Raw genomic sequence first — 14,143 nt, 5'->3', positions numbered from 1 at the left:
CAGTGCTTTTCAGAGGGGATGGGGAAATTTCGCAAGTCCAAAGCACCTACCTCCCATATTTGTTCTTTCCCCTTGGAGATTGTGTTATACCCCTGGTTGAGAATCTGCTTTAGACAAAAATGATTTATTCCTTGCATATGGCATGCAGTTTCTGTTTACTTGACCTTGTGCAGGTTGTTTCCTCTGCCTAGAATTTCATTTTCAGTACTCTTTATTGAAATCCGAATTCTTTAAGGTCTAGGTCAAATGCAACTTCTAGAAATCATCCCAGTGGGAATTCATTGCTTCTTCCTCTGCTTTTCCACTTTCGTTTGTTCCTTTCTAAATATCACTTCTCATTGCCTTAAGTTCTTTGTCCAGTTGTTTTTCCCTCACTGGATCTTAAGCTTCCCCAGCATCTATCATATAATAATAACTGAAGCATTTATTGAATGTCAGAATGTAGAGAGAGATGGGAAATGGAGTGTACAGCATTAAGGAGAGTAGAAGTAAAAGAACATTTTACGTTTGCAGTCCTGAGGGACAGTGAGATTGATGGTGCCATGAAATGAAGAGATCCATTTTGGAGGGATGATAATGAGTTTAGCTTTGCACTTTGAATTTCAGGTGATTAAGTCAATCAGAGATGTATAAAAGGTAGCTGCAAATACTGGAATGGTTCTAAACTTGTGATCTGATTGTTCTCTGCATAGGGCGTTGAGACAGGGAAGAATGTAAATGGAGAAAGAGCTAAAGATTTGAGGGCTAGAGGATGAGCTGATGAGAGTGTCATAGCATAAGAATCAAAAATGAGAAGAAGGTGGCCAAGAGAAGAAAACTAGCAAGACTATGATCTCAGAAGCCAAGAGGGGAGTTTTGGTTGAAGAAACTGTGAGACTCTAACATTGAAGTTGGTATCTGGAGAACTCAGTTCTACTCTTCCTTAATCTAAGGATGATGTTGGCATACTGTTTAATCTCTCTGTGCTTCGGTTTCCTGGATCTCTAAAATGCATACTCCGTTACACGTGTAGCACTGTCACCTTCCGTCTCTGTGATCCTCAGCTATCACCATGTTTCTGGGATATTGAAAGGTTAAAAAGAAAGCATTACAGCCTTGTTAAATCACTGTGAGAAGTATTCCCATAAACAGTAATGAATACATGTAGGAGTGATGGTATTTCATAGCACCTTAAATGTAAATTATAGTCAACTCTCAATTTCCTTTTAAGTGATCATCTGCAGTGACTTGCTGCCTCCTCCCCCTCCCAGGTCTCAGGCTACTGAAAATAGGGCTGTGAAAAGCACAGTGGGGTGAGTGAATGGTTTGCATGCCTGTGTATCTGTATCTCTGACTATCACCAAGCTAAATACAGTCCACTCTCATTTACCTGCACTTAATAAAAAGGTGAATAATGATGGAAGAGTGCTAAATTACTTAATCTAAATAGCATTATTTATATGTGGCTTGGGAAGATTTTATATTCTTTCCTCCCCTACAATAGATTGATGTGTCTTTTCTTTTAAGTGAATTATTAGCATCAATTTTTATTTCCTGAGCAAATACTGTTAGAGTAGCCAACATAAATAGGTTAAAATATATATTAGGTAATCCACATGCGAATAATTGAGAGTTGACTGTTAATGCTTTTTGGATCATCCATTGTTTTGTATTATCTGTGCTTTTTTGTTAGTGTGGCCAGGTTAAAGCTGAATAGCTACTTTAAAATTTTATCTCTACAATGAATTTACTTCTAAAATTATACAGATGCCAAACTAAACTGAAAATAATTGTGTAAAACTAGATAAATATAACATATATCCCAAGTCATAGGATTGAAAGAGAATTTAAACTTAAGTACATTCTTAAAATTACTTTTACAAAGTCTTTGAGCCAGGCAGATTGCATAAACTGAGCAACGTACCTGGTAATGATGAAATTTATATAAAATAAATTTGAGGATATGCCGAGGCTTCGAACATACCCTGTTTATGGAGTCAGTTGAGTTTAGTAAGAAAGACAGAAGACAGTTTTTTAATTACCTGGATTTTCAAGAATTTGGCTCTTTTAATTACTTTGCCATTTTTTTACTCCAATATTTTGAAGATTTGGATTTATAGTGGTTTGTTAATGTCAGCATATTTTTGATCCATATATTATATAATTGGGTTAGTAAGTATTGTGAATCAGGAAGGCACAATTCTTGGCTTCTGGCATATCTTGGGATATACCTGTATCAGGGCATAATGTAAGATAGCAGTATAAGAAGAACCTGCCAATTGTCCTTATAAAGGAATCAAAAACTGAAGGCATTCAGAAAAAAAAAAAAAAAGGGAGATAGGTAAGGAATGGCTTAGAGGGAAGACCTCATAGAAGTCTTGACACCTGTCAGACTTTTGCATTAAAGGGTAGCATTTGAATAGATAGAACTTGGAATCAGTGTTTTAAAAAAAAGTCGTAACTTAATTTTGTGAACTAACACTTCTGGCATATTATTCAGTACTTGAAGGTAATGTTGAGGAAAATTGGTGATTATATAACTCGTAATTATTGAGGATTAATTATATTTCAAAGTAGGGCTCTTCTGGCCTTTAAAGGTAATGCAGGACTGGACTGAGCTTTTAGGCATATTGTGAAATAATTGTGTGCTTGTGACTATGAGTATATAAATGCTTGGCTGTTATTCCAAATCCAAGTATAAATGATTTTTTTTCTTCCATTGTTTTGTAATATATGTGTTTCCTTTCCCCTTCATTAATACTGCATGTTCAAAGGGCTCTGTAAATTTGTTATCAAACTTACTTCAAGATGTATGCAGTTTGGAAATAGAGATTATAAATGAGATGGGTAGTGTTTTTGTTATTTTCCACACTAAAATGACCATATTTTCTGAACTCAGAATTTAAACATGTGGCCTCACAGTGAGATAGAATATTTGAAATAAAAATCATTCTGAAAAATATGGAATATTTCATTGCTAAATCCTGACAACCTACCCAGCCCTCTAGTTATTTGGGTAAAGGGTATACTGGGGAAATTATTGCTTATATTAAAGCAGCAAAATGAGAGTTCAATTGCCACTTGCAGGGATTTTAGCGATCTTGTTCAGAATCCACTGTAATTTCATGTGTTTCTTATAATGAATAAAGAGTGAAGAGACACAGAAGCTGTAAACAAAGAAGACTGCCAAGTAATTTACTTTTAGTTACTAAGAAGGAACAGCTTGCCAGATAAAAGCGTATTTAACTCCTTTTAGATGTGTGCACATATATATATTTATCTGTAGTTTCATACTTCGAGAAGTCACATCTTAAGATAGTATTGCTAATTCTTTCCATGCTTAATGTTCATCCCTCATATACTAAAACTTTTAATTGCCCTGTTTTTTCTCCACTTATAATTCCGTATAATATACTCCCTAACCTTCACCACACCACCACCATCACCACCAGCCCCTTCCCCCAAGAAAAAAAAAAAGAAAAAAGAAAAACTGAAGGGAATAGAGTTGCAGAAAGAGTGAGAAGACTCCAGTGGTTGGAGGTAGGTGAGCTGTGAACTCTTAACATTTAGCTATATGGCAGTTTGTGTGTGACCAGGTGGCTGGTGGAATACTGTGGAACGTTTTATTCACATGTGTTGTGGATAAGTTTTTAATCATATCTATCACATGATTAGCATAAAATCATGATAATGGACTATTTGAATACAAATAGCTATTTTCTACTTTATTTAGAATGACTTGTGTTTTAATTTTATTGCTGTAGCTTGTAATTTCTAATGTTACTTTTGAATGGCATAACTTGGTACAAAGGTCAGATTAATTCTTATGTAAGATTTCATATGTCATGTAAGAATAATTCTCAACATGTTTTTACAACTTTTTAATGAGTTAAATTTTAGATTAGTATAGTCTTAAAAATGTTTAAATCACTTTGTGTATTTTAATAAGAACCTTAAAATAACCTTTTTCTCCTTTGTCATGGGAGAATTCAGTGTTACGTGTTCATGTTTCAACATTGTTTTGAATACAGAAATATATAGTATTGTTTTACCTAGCGAAATGGAAGACATTTAAAAAGATGCTGATTATTCTTTTTTTTTTTTTTTTTTTTAAGATTTTATTTATTTATTTGACAGAGACACAACGAGAGAGGGAACATAGGCAGGGGGAGTGGGAGAGGGAGAAGCAGGCTTCCCGCCGAGCAGGGAGCCCTGTGCGGGGCTCGATCCCAGGACTCTGGGACCATGACCTGAGCCAAAGTCAGACGCTTAACGACTGAGCCGCCCACGTGCCCCGATGCTGATTACTCTTTAAAAGGAAATAAAAAAGGAGAAGGTTAAAAAATTTGGATAAACTGTAGCGGTTGCCTTTTGCTATGTTATTGTTTCTTCTGATAGTTATTTTGTTTTATTTAAAAAGTTTAGACTTATTTTTGAGTCCTAGGAAAAATTTTTCACTTACATCAGTAATTGTTTCTGTATTAAAGGTACTGTAGAGAAAAAGTGTAATTATTTTTAAAATGAGTAATTATATTGCAAGTAAATGTTCACTTGGGATACTTGAATATGAATGGATTTGGGAGAGGTATGTGTCTCTACATATTATGTTTATTTTTAAGCATATTTGGAAGCTACTTTAGAAGTTATTTTATTAGCTCTACCATTCAAAACAGGGATCTTCTCTATAGTATCTGACAGATGTCATCCATCATCACTCAAACCTTTCATTGATAGGTAGCTTATTCAAAGTTGTTTGTTTCTTTGCTGAGCAGCTAAGTTTGTTAATGAAATTCTTATATCAAAGTAGCCAAAATTTAATAAAAGAATCATTTCTCAGTAATTGATCCTAGTTCTTTCATATTTTTATTTTATAAATATTTACAAATAAAAGTAGTAGGTTTACTCACATTGGACACTGCCGTGTGTGCTATTAGAGAGTCTTACCCTTTTCTGCTCATACAGGCCAGTTACCAACTACTTACTGAGTACTGCCTATGTGTCTAGCATTGTTCTGGTTGTTAGATGTTGAAGACATGGTCTTTGATTACAAAAAATAGCAGCTACCATATTTTGAATTTTATTATATGTTGGAAACTGTTAAAAACATTACTTAAATTATCTAATTTAGTCTTCCTACATTTCTAGAAAATATGTTTTAATATCCTTATGTAACTGATGAAGAAAGTGGGGCCAGAGGGAGCCTAACTAGCCCAAGGTCATACTGGCAGTAAAAGAGAGAGGTACGATGATTCAGATCCCATTCACTGTTTTTGATTCTAAAACCCATGCACTTAACCCTTTGTAATCTTTCTAAAAACAAATACAGTAGAGGATAAGCCATATTGCTGGAATAATTAGTGGTTAAATGTGCTCTATATTATAGTAATGTTGATTTGGAGTCCTCAAGAAACAGGTTATTGGCTGAGCTCTGAAATGTACATTTTAGCCATTTTTGATATGATTATTTCTATAACTATTACTTATTTCTCTCCTTTAATGAGAAGAATATATCAACTACATTTTAACTTTTTCTCTTTGGCTGGGGTCATTATGAATGTCGATTATTTTGTTGGAGGTAGGGGGAGGACAATTTATTACTACCTTGTGTGACATTGGACTGCTCTTTTTGATCTTAATGTGCTATTTTCTTATACTCAACTATCACTTTACATTGCAACTATTATTCCTATATTTAGCAGTCCTTTATTTTTTTTACTTTTACTGTGCTATAAAATAGAAACTATATAACTGGACTTGTTAATATTATATGGAAAATAAATATAAATAGGTTGTGATTATGAAGAATTAAGGGCCCCTGCTGTCAATAATATATGTTATCTGTAGTGAATAAACTTGGTGATGATACATACTTTGAGTCTTTATTGCCATTTTTTGGTGTGCTTACTTTTATATCCTGGTTGCTTTCCAGATAGCATTGCCTCATAGCATAGTTCAAGGTAGGTGAGGTATGACTTGATGGAGTTAGTATATATGTATATAGCAAGGATGGTAGGATTATATAAAGATAGATATTAAGGTATAAAATATGACTAATATGGACAAAATAACATTAAACAATATGCTAATTGCGTAAGATAGAGATAGTCTAGCTCTGTAGCTAAGAGCATGGGCCTTAGAGTCAGATCTGGATTTGAATCTTGACCCTGCCTCTTGGAAGTTTTTTGAGTTTGGACAAGTTACCTTTTCTGAGCATGTTTTCTCATCTCAGCTGGAAATAACACTTGAGGAGTGAATAAAATGTTTGTAAAATATTTATTACAATTTTGGCACAATTTGTCACATATCTATACTTAATACCTATAGATATTAGGTGTTCTTTAGTGGTTGTTTAAAACAAGGGAGATGAGAGAAGGGAAAGGTAAGTGTGAGCTGGGAAAAAATAAAAGAAAGTGGGATGTTATAACTTTGAAAGAGCAGGATGTGGTTAAATGAAGAGGAATTGAGCATGAATAAAGGCATTAAACATTTTACTGAGAGAGGAATAATAAGGATATAGATTTCAGTATTCATATTGGATTTGTGAGGTAGGGGTAAGTTACTGAGGGCCTTGAAAACTGTGGAGTTGTTAAACCTTCTCTTTTTACATGTTAAAATGCATAATAAAGTGAGAGCAGTAAATGTTATTAAATTATTTTTTATTTAAAGAAAACAGATCCAAAAAAAGTTTGTCATAATTGTATAGTCCTATACATTTTGACAAATTGAACACATGGATAATCAGAACCCAGAGTATACAATACTTCAGAAGCTCCCATTCTGTCTCCTTCCAGGCACTACTTTCCCACACGAAGGATACCACTATTTTGACTTCTAATACCATAGATTAGTTTAACCTGTTTTTGAACTTTCTATGATACACTCATACAGTATGTACTCTTTTGTATCTAACTTCATACGTCCAATGTTATGTTGTATCACCATGTTGTATGTAGAGTTAAAATTATTTTAATCTAAGTCTGCTTATATATATCAGGTATGTCATGATGTGGATGGATTCTTTCCTTTTGAATGGGCAGTGGATTTATATGAGTGGATAAGTTTTGGAATAATGACATTAATTCCAACTTTATTTTAAAAATTTAAATCAGGGGCATCTGGGTGGCTTAGTCATTAAGCGTCTGTCTTCGACTCTGGTCATGATCCCAGGGTCCTGGGATCGAGCCCCGCATCGGGCTCCCTGCTCCGCGGGAAGCCTGCTTCTCCCTCTCCCACTCCCCCTGCTTGGGTTCCCTCTCTTGCTGTGTCTCTCTCTCTGTCAAATGAATAAATAAAATCTTTAAAAAAAAAAATTTAAATCATTTTCTGAATATCTCAGTCTTTTGCCTCTTTAGCCTGACCTTTTGCTTAAATAGGTTGTAGTCAACATATCTAGATAGGTGAATTTTTTTTTTCTTAGTGGTTGTTTAAAGGAAAAGTATAATCCAATCACAATAAACTGCTCAAAGCTACAGTATAGAAAGAAAATTGGAAAAATTAGAATTCCAATCCAATAAAAGTTTTGTGTTGACCTAATTAAATTGGTGGAATGATTACTGAAATTGGTTAGTATTTCTACAGAAAAAAAAGGGAGGATGATAAACATTTCTTGGTCCTCAAATAATATGCTCATGTGGAAATACCAGTGCATTTATATTTTAGATTTACAACATACAGTTTTAAGTATTTATCAAAGTTGAAAAGTTGTTAGAGTATAAAATAGAATGCTTCTCCTTGAAGGAGCATAAATGTTTAAATGTCTTTTATGATTCTCTTTCTTAAGAGCTCAAAAGGGACCATTAGAACTCTTGTATAATCCTGCTTTAGGTTTCACATATGAGGGAGTCATAAAGTAATGTGATTGATTTTTTTAGTAGACATATTAGAACTTTATGAGATTAAGTGAGAGTGTCTAAGACCTCATTGATAGTTATAAAGTGTCTTTGATTGTTTTTCTCTCTTTCCCTGTATTTCTCAATTTCTCTCATTGGTTTCTGCTTTTTCTATTTCTAGTCTTCTTGTGACTCTTTAATATAAAAGGACATGCTATAGAAATGGACTACATTTGTCTTTTGCTGTACTTGATAGTGGTTTATGTTCCTTGATTTAAAATAAAAATTGTTAAAGATTTTTTTGTTTTTGTTTTTACTTAATCATTGGATTTTAGGGCTTTTTTTTCCCCCTGAGAGTTGATGCTTTGATAGAAAAAGATTCCACTGCTCATCTCTTGGTATTTGTCCCCAAGAAATTAGAACTGAGTATTGCATAGGAAATTGATTAAATACTTGAAAGCAACTTAGCAATATGGGCTTAGCATAGATTAGTAGACTAAAGAACATTTTACTTATTTCAATATGCAAGAGCAAGAGTAAATGTGAAAGTGAAACAAGTTTTCACTATACTGAAGGTAAAGAAGCTTCTGATGAAGTGCATTTTTTAAGTGTTGATAATTTTAAAAATAATCACTTTGTTTTAAATATTCAAAATGTTTTAAATTTTCATGCATCTACTCTGGAAGTATGGAAAACAATGAGTTTGGAATTCCCTGAAGGTGGGAATGTAGTAATAACTTTGGAAGATCCTTGCTGATTCTGAGTCTAGACTGTTTAGTTCACTGAGTATGGATTATTAGCTATCAAAAAATACTTGGTTTTAGTGGTGAATTCTGAGTGAATGCTTGTTTGATACTATTAGTTAGGAATGACAAAAGGCAGTAAATCTATATTTTGAACTATGTTTTTCAGGATTATATTACTTATTGCTCTTGTACATATTGGTACATCATTTTTTTTCCCCAACTATTTTAAATTATTTTTCCTAGAATAGTGCTGAAGTAGTAAACTGTTGGCTGTCCAACACGATCAGAGGTTGGTCTAAAATGATATTTTGATTATTTTGTGAAGGGTTTATCGAATGATGTGTTGTTTTAGCAGACAATCTAGAAATTATATACTTTGAAGTAGATATTTCCTTTAAGCAGTCCCCTTGGAATGATATGTACTTTCTAGTGGTGATGTCACTGTTAAAAAGATTTTAAAAATTCTGCTTCTGAAGATTGCTTAAGCTTATAATATAGTCCTTTAAATTGCTATCTGATTTGTCCTTTGGGGGTGAATTGGAGTTCGGGAACTGGTCAAATATTAATTGTAGTTATATATAATGGGAATTCATTAATTCATTGATTTATTCACTGTTGATCTGAAAAGAATTCATTGAGCACCTGCTATATTCTCAGCACCATATTAAATACTGGGATGTGTATGACAAGATAATTTTTCTAAGAAATATGCTGCCACTATATGTGATGACTCCCATTGTAATCTAATGCCTGGTACCTTCTATAACAATCTCATTTCCTAACTCTTTTCCTCTTACTCACTCTGTTTGGCAAAACAGCCTCCTTGCCATTCATTCCTACTCATACTCTCTTTTCAGAGCCAGAACCTTTGTACCTCTGTTAAATTCTGTCTGAATTGTTCTTCCACCAGTATTTGGAGGCTTGCTCTCTCAGTTCGTCTAATTCTCTTTATCAGTGATGCTTTCTCTGATCATTCTATCTAAAGTAGCCCCCATCTCCCTCACTTTCCATTCTTTTATATTTTTTCTTCCATAGCCCTTGTCACTATTGCCATTACAGTATTATTTATTATTTGTTTCCATAGAATATAAGTTTTGTGAAGACACTTTTTTTTTGTTTACCATTGTATCCTTAGTGCCTAGAACATCACATTGTAGGTACTTCATTATGTATTTATTGGTAGAATAAGTGACTGTCAAGTTTATGTTTTAGTGTGAGGGCTCCAGATTGCTTACTCAACATCTTGACCATATATGGTCACTTATATCAACATATCTGTGTTTCAAACTTAATAATTATTGTTCTAAAAACCTTTCTATATATTTCATCGGTGCTAAGAGCTGTATTTTAATGGGGCCAAAGCAGACACCCAAGAGACATCCTGGCCTCATTCCTTGTCCTTATTCTACACATCACATCTGCTCCCAGTCTGATGATGATTTTATCTCTGAAAACTGTTAGATCTATTATTTTTATTACTATTTTTTAAGATTTTATTTATGTATTTATTTATTTAGAGTGCATAGTGGGGGGAGCAGAAGGGGAGGGAGGGGGAAAGAATCTCAGTCAGACTCTTCACTGAGTGTGGACCCTGACTGGGGGCTCCATCTCATGACCCTGAGATCATGACCTGAGCCGAAATAAGAGTTAGATGCTCAACCGGCTGAGCCACCCAGGCGTCCCAATTATTTTTATTTCTGCCTTTATTTGGGCTCCCATTTATTTTCCTGGATGAGTGCATTGGCTTCATAACTACTCTCTCCATTCTAGTGCTATCGTTTCCCAATCTTTACTGTAGCTAGCAACAAGTTTTCCACATAAGTTAATCTTAATATCCCCAGCGGGTTCAGCATCTTCCTTCTTTGGGCTTTTATATTATATAAAACTTTCTGTGTTACCTTTCTTATAACATTGTGATAATTTGTTCATGTCTGCCTTCCTCAGACACAGTTGAAAAATATTTATTGACCTTTACTATGTGCAGGTTACCATTCCTTTCCTGGTGATTCAGTGGTGAAAAAGTTTGTGTCTCTGTCCTTGAGATTATATTCTAGTGGGGGAGAATGCAGACAATAAACATGTGAACACAGAATGTTAAGTAGTAATAAATGCTCTGAATAATGTGCAATTAGATATTTGAAAGGGAGTTGAGTGGTGGTTGGGATTGTCAGAGAAAGCTTCTCTGAGGCAATTATACTTAGTTGATTCAGGACTAACGAGATGGCATAAAGTGAAGATATAGGGGGAAGGCCTACTTCCAAGTAGAAGAATATGGTACACAGGCCCAGAGATAAGGAAAGAACAAATAATGGTTAGTGCTTGATGAATGAGGGGGAGAGGAGAGTATGAGACTAGAGATTGTGGTATGCTTGCAAAGGGAAGCTTTTAGAAGGTTAAGCAGGGGAGTGACATTATCTGATTATTTAGAAAGATAACTCTTGGTTGTTCTGTGGATAGTGGACTGAGGCTCCTGGAGAAGGCTGTGCATGGCACATGTCACTAAATCAATGTTAATTGAATGAATAAGTGAATGAATTAATACTTTCACTTTATATCCATTTTGAATCACATGAGACTTCAGTATTCAAGAGGAGAAAGCCACAAAACCAACATTGTAGAAAGGATGGTTGCATTAAAATAGGTCACTTCTTTGTAAGCAATGTGTGTCTAAACCTAATCACTTTAGTATTTTGAGTTAGCAAATAATGTCTGAGTTGTCATTAATGACAGTTCTTTGTGACCATGAGTTGAAATGCTATATTCATTAATTTATTTATTCATTCAGTTAATTACTGACTATATACAATAGGCACAGTATTCTGCTAAGTTTTCTGAAGTTTCAAGGTTGAGGTTACAAGATAAATCAGACCTTGCTCTTAAAATTAGTTACTTGTCATTCAAAAAATGTAGACTGGTTGGATAGATAAGCTTGATTGGCAAATCAGGAGGCTGAGAAGGGAGTTACTAGCCTTCCCTGACCTCTGTAAAATATGATTCTGTTCATTTCACTTTCCTGCTGCTGTTGCTAGATGCTTTCATTTAGATGTTGAATCTGTCATAGAAAGTATAAAGAAATGGGGAAAATGCAGGAATGGGAGCAATTAATTTTATTTGTGGGAGAAGTTAATTTTACTTTTATTCTCTTTAGTGTTTTTAAAATTTTTTTATTCTGAATATGAGTTCTAAGCAGAATAGCTTACAGGTAGATTTTTGGGGAAAATCCTTTTTTTTTTTTTAAATCTTAATATCACAATTTGTACTTATATTATTTATTTATTTATTTATTTATTTATTTATTTATTTATTTATTTGACAGAGAGAGAGACACAGTGAGAGAGGGAACAGAAGCAGGGGGAGTGGGAGAGGGAGAAGCAGGCTTCCCTCTGAGCAGGGAGCCCAATGTGGGGCTCAATCCCAGGACCCTGGGATCATGACCTGAGCCAAAGGCAGACGCTTAACGACTGAGCCACCCAGGTGCCCCTACTTATATATTTTTAAAATTGTACTTTCTTTTTAAAGTAAATGAGGTCCTTGCAATATGTTCTCTTTTAGCATCTAGATTTTCAACTGTTTCAGCTGGTTGTTCAAGCTAAACATTTTTACTTTTTACCAAATTTTGCTTGTTAATTCTGTGCATGAACAATTAATATTATTATTATTATTGTTATTATTTTATAATACTCTTTACATCCAGCGTGGGGCTTGCACTTACGACCCCAAGCTCAAGGGTTGTATGCTTTTCTGAATGAGCCAGCCAGTACCTCTGTGTGTGAACATTTATTTATTTAATATTTTTTCTGGGTCCCGAATATGTTTTAAAGAAATTATAGAATAAGTACATTTGTGCCTTTGGTAAAGTAAAATCATACTTTAAGGTTGGCAAATGAATGTGTGTGCTGTGGCAGGGGTTGCCCAGGGATCATGACATTCTTTCCCCTGAGCATCACTGAGGCTTCATAATCCTCAGTGTAGTATTCCTGGCAATATTAGGGTTGACACTAGACTTGAAACCTGTTTTGCCATAACAAATATAATTTTAAAATGGGGTTTGGTTTGTTGATCGAGGGATGTTTTGCACTTTTAGCAATTAAAGAAGGAGGAGTTAACTGTTTATTAAATTGTATTATTGTTTTTTTCTGTTAATATTTCCTGGAGAGAGTATTAGTTAAGTGCAGCAAGGACATTGTAATAGCCTAAAATAAACTAAATAAGAGAAATATTATGAAAAATTTTGACTAGTGATCTGCCTTTAAAAAATATTTGGTAGGGCGCCTGGGTGGCTCAGTTGGTTAAGCAACTGCCTTCGGCTCAGGTCATGATTCTGGAGTCCCGGGATCGAGTCCCACATCGGGCTCCCTGCTCAGCGGGGGGTCTGCTTCTCCCTCTGACCCTTACCCTCTCATGCTCTGTCTCCCATTCTCTCTCTCAGATAAATAAATAAAATCTTTAAAAAAAAAAAAAATTTGGTAGATGAAAGTATTTGAATGGAATCCTAACACTCCAATTGAACACTCTTATGCTATGGAAGTTTAATCACTAGAAGTAGCAGCATGCTTGTGATTCTTAACTAGTAATGTTATTTCTTCATTTGATATTTATCCCTTGATCTGAACTGAGCATTTTTAGTAAGCCAGGCTCTGCACTAAAGAAAGGCTTCATGGGTTATGAACTACTGTCGTTGAAGTTTACTGGTGTGGAAGCTTAATGCTGAAGCTGAATAAGCACCTAGAGTTAGTTGGCAGACACTTTAGAGATGACTTAATGTAGTGAGACTTTTTTAAAAAGAAAAGGGCTCTGTATATACTGAAGGTAGATCAACTGTTACTGTGCTTTGAGGAGACTTACGATAATATTAAGCAGGTTGTTTGAGATAAACCAGTCAGAAACACCGCCCATTGTTTTTATTATTGTATGTTTACACACATTTATACACATAAAATAGGAATTGCAAATTATTTCCAACCTTATTGGTAATTTGTACAGGTCTGAATTAACTACTGTTTACTTTTATAGTACTGTATATTTTTTATAATACCAATTTAAGTTATTTTGCTTAGATTAGCATATTGTTTCTTTTTTGAAAATATACATTCCTAATTATTACTGTGAAATGAAAACTGTGTTTGTAGCAGGGGAGATCTAGATTCAAATTCTTGCTCCATAATATTGCAGGGAAATATCTGACATACTATTTAATTTTCTGAGCCTAAATTTTCTTATATGTGGGAAGGGATATAATATTGTGCATCTTGCAAGGTTATTTTAAATATTAAATAGTATCTGGCAAGTGCTTAGGTAAAAATCTAGAGGGCAAATGTTTTTATTTATCCATTCTTTTGATCATGGACATTTGGGTTGTTTGTAATTTTTTGCTATTATAAATAATTATAAACATGGTCTTATACATGAATTATGGTACTCCTACCTAAGTTTCTCTGGGTTATATAACTTGGTGTAATAGAATCACTGCTTATATTATATATATTTATTTATCTGTATATGTCTATGTATCTTCTGTATCTATATCCTCATAGGAGCAATATCTAAGAGTTGCTCCTGAGTCATACTTTTGTCAGCACTGGGATTATC

At 34.2% G+C, this 14,143-nt stretch overlaps 1 protein-coding gene across 4 annotated transcripts in view; it reads left to right on the top strand.

The window, feature by feature from the left end:
• RICTOR (RPTOR independent companion of MTOR complex 2) overlaps window positions 1-14,143 on the top strand; it is a 123,806-nt gene that overhangs the window by 6,156 nt on the left and 103,507 nt on the right. The window contains exon 3 of one of the 4 annotated variants that reach the window (XM_032415166.1): window positions 1,251-1,292. The exons of the other annotated variants lie outside the window; for them this stretch is intronic. The gene's annotated coding sequence lies outside the window, so the exon portion shown is untranslated. The remainder of the gene's footprint in view (window positions 1-1,250; window positions 1,293-14,143) is intronic. 4 annotated transcript variants of the gene reach the window in all.

Source organism: Phoca vitulina, unplaced genomic scaffold, assembly GCF_004348235.1.
Source record: "Phoca vitulina isolate PV1807 unplaced genomic scaffold, GSC_HSeal_1.0 scaffold17, whole genome shotgun sequence".
Lineage (NCBI taxonomy): Eukaryota > Metazoa > Chordata > Mammalia > Carnivora > Phocidae > Phoca > Phoca vitulina.
The sequence above is the reverse complement of the archived record's forward strand: the minus strand, read 5'-3'. Positions and strand labels throughout refer to the sequence as shown.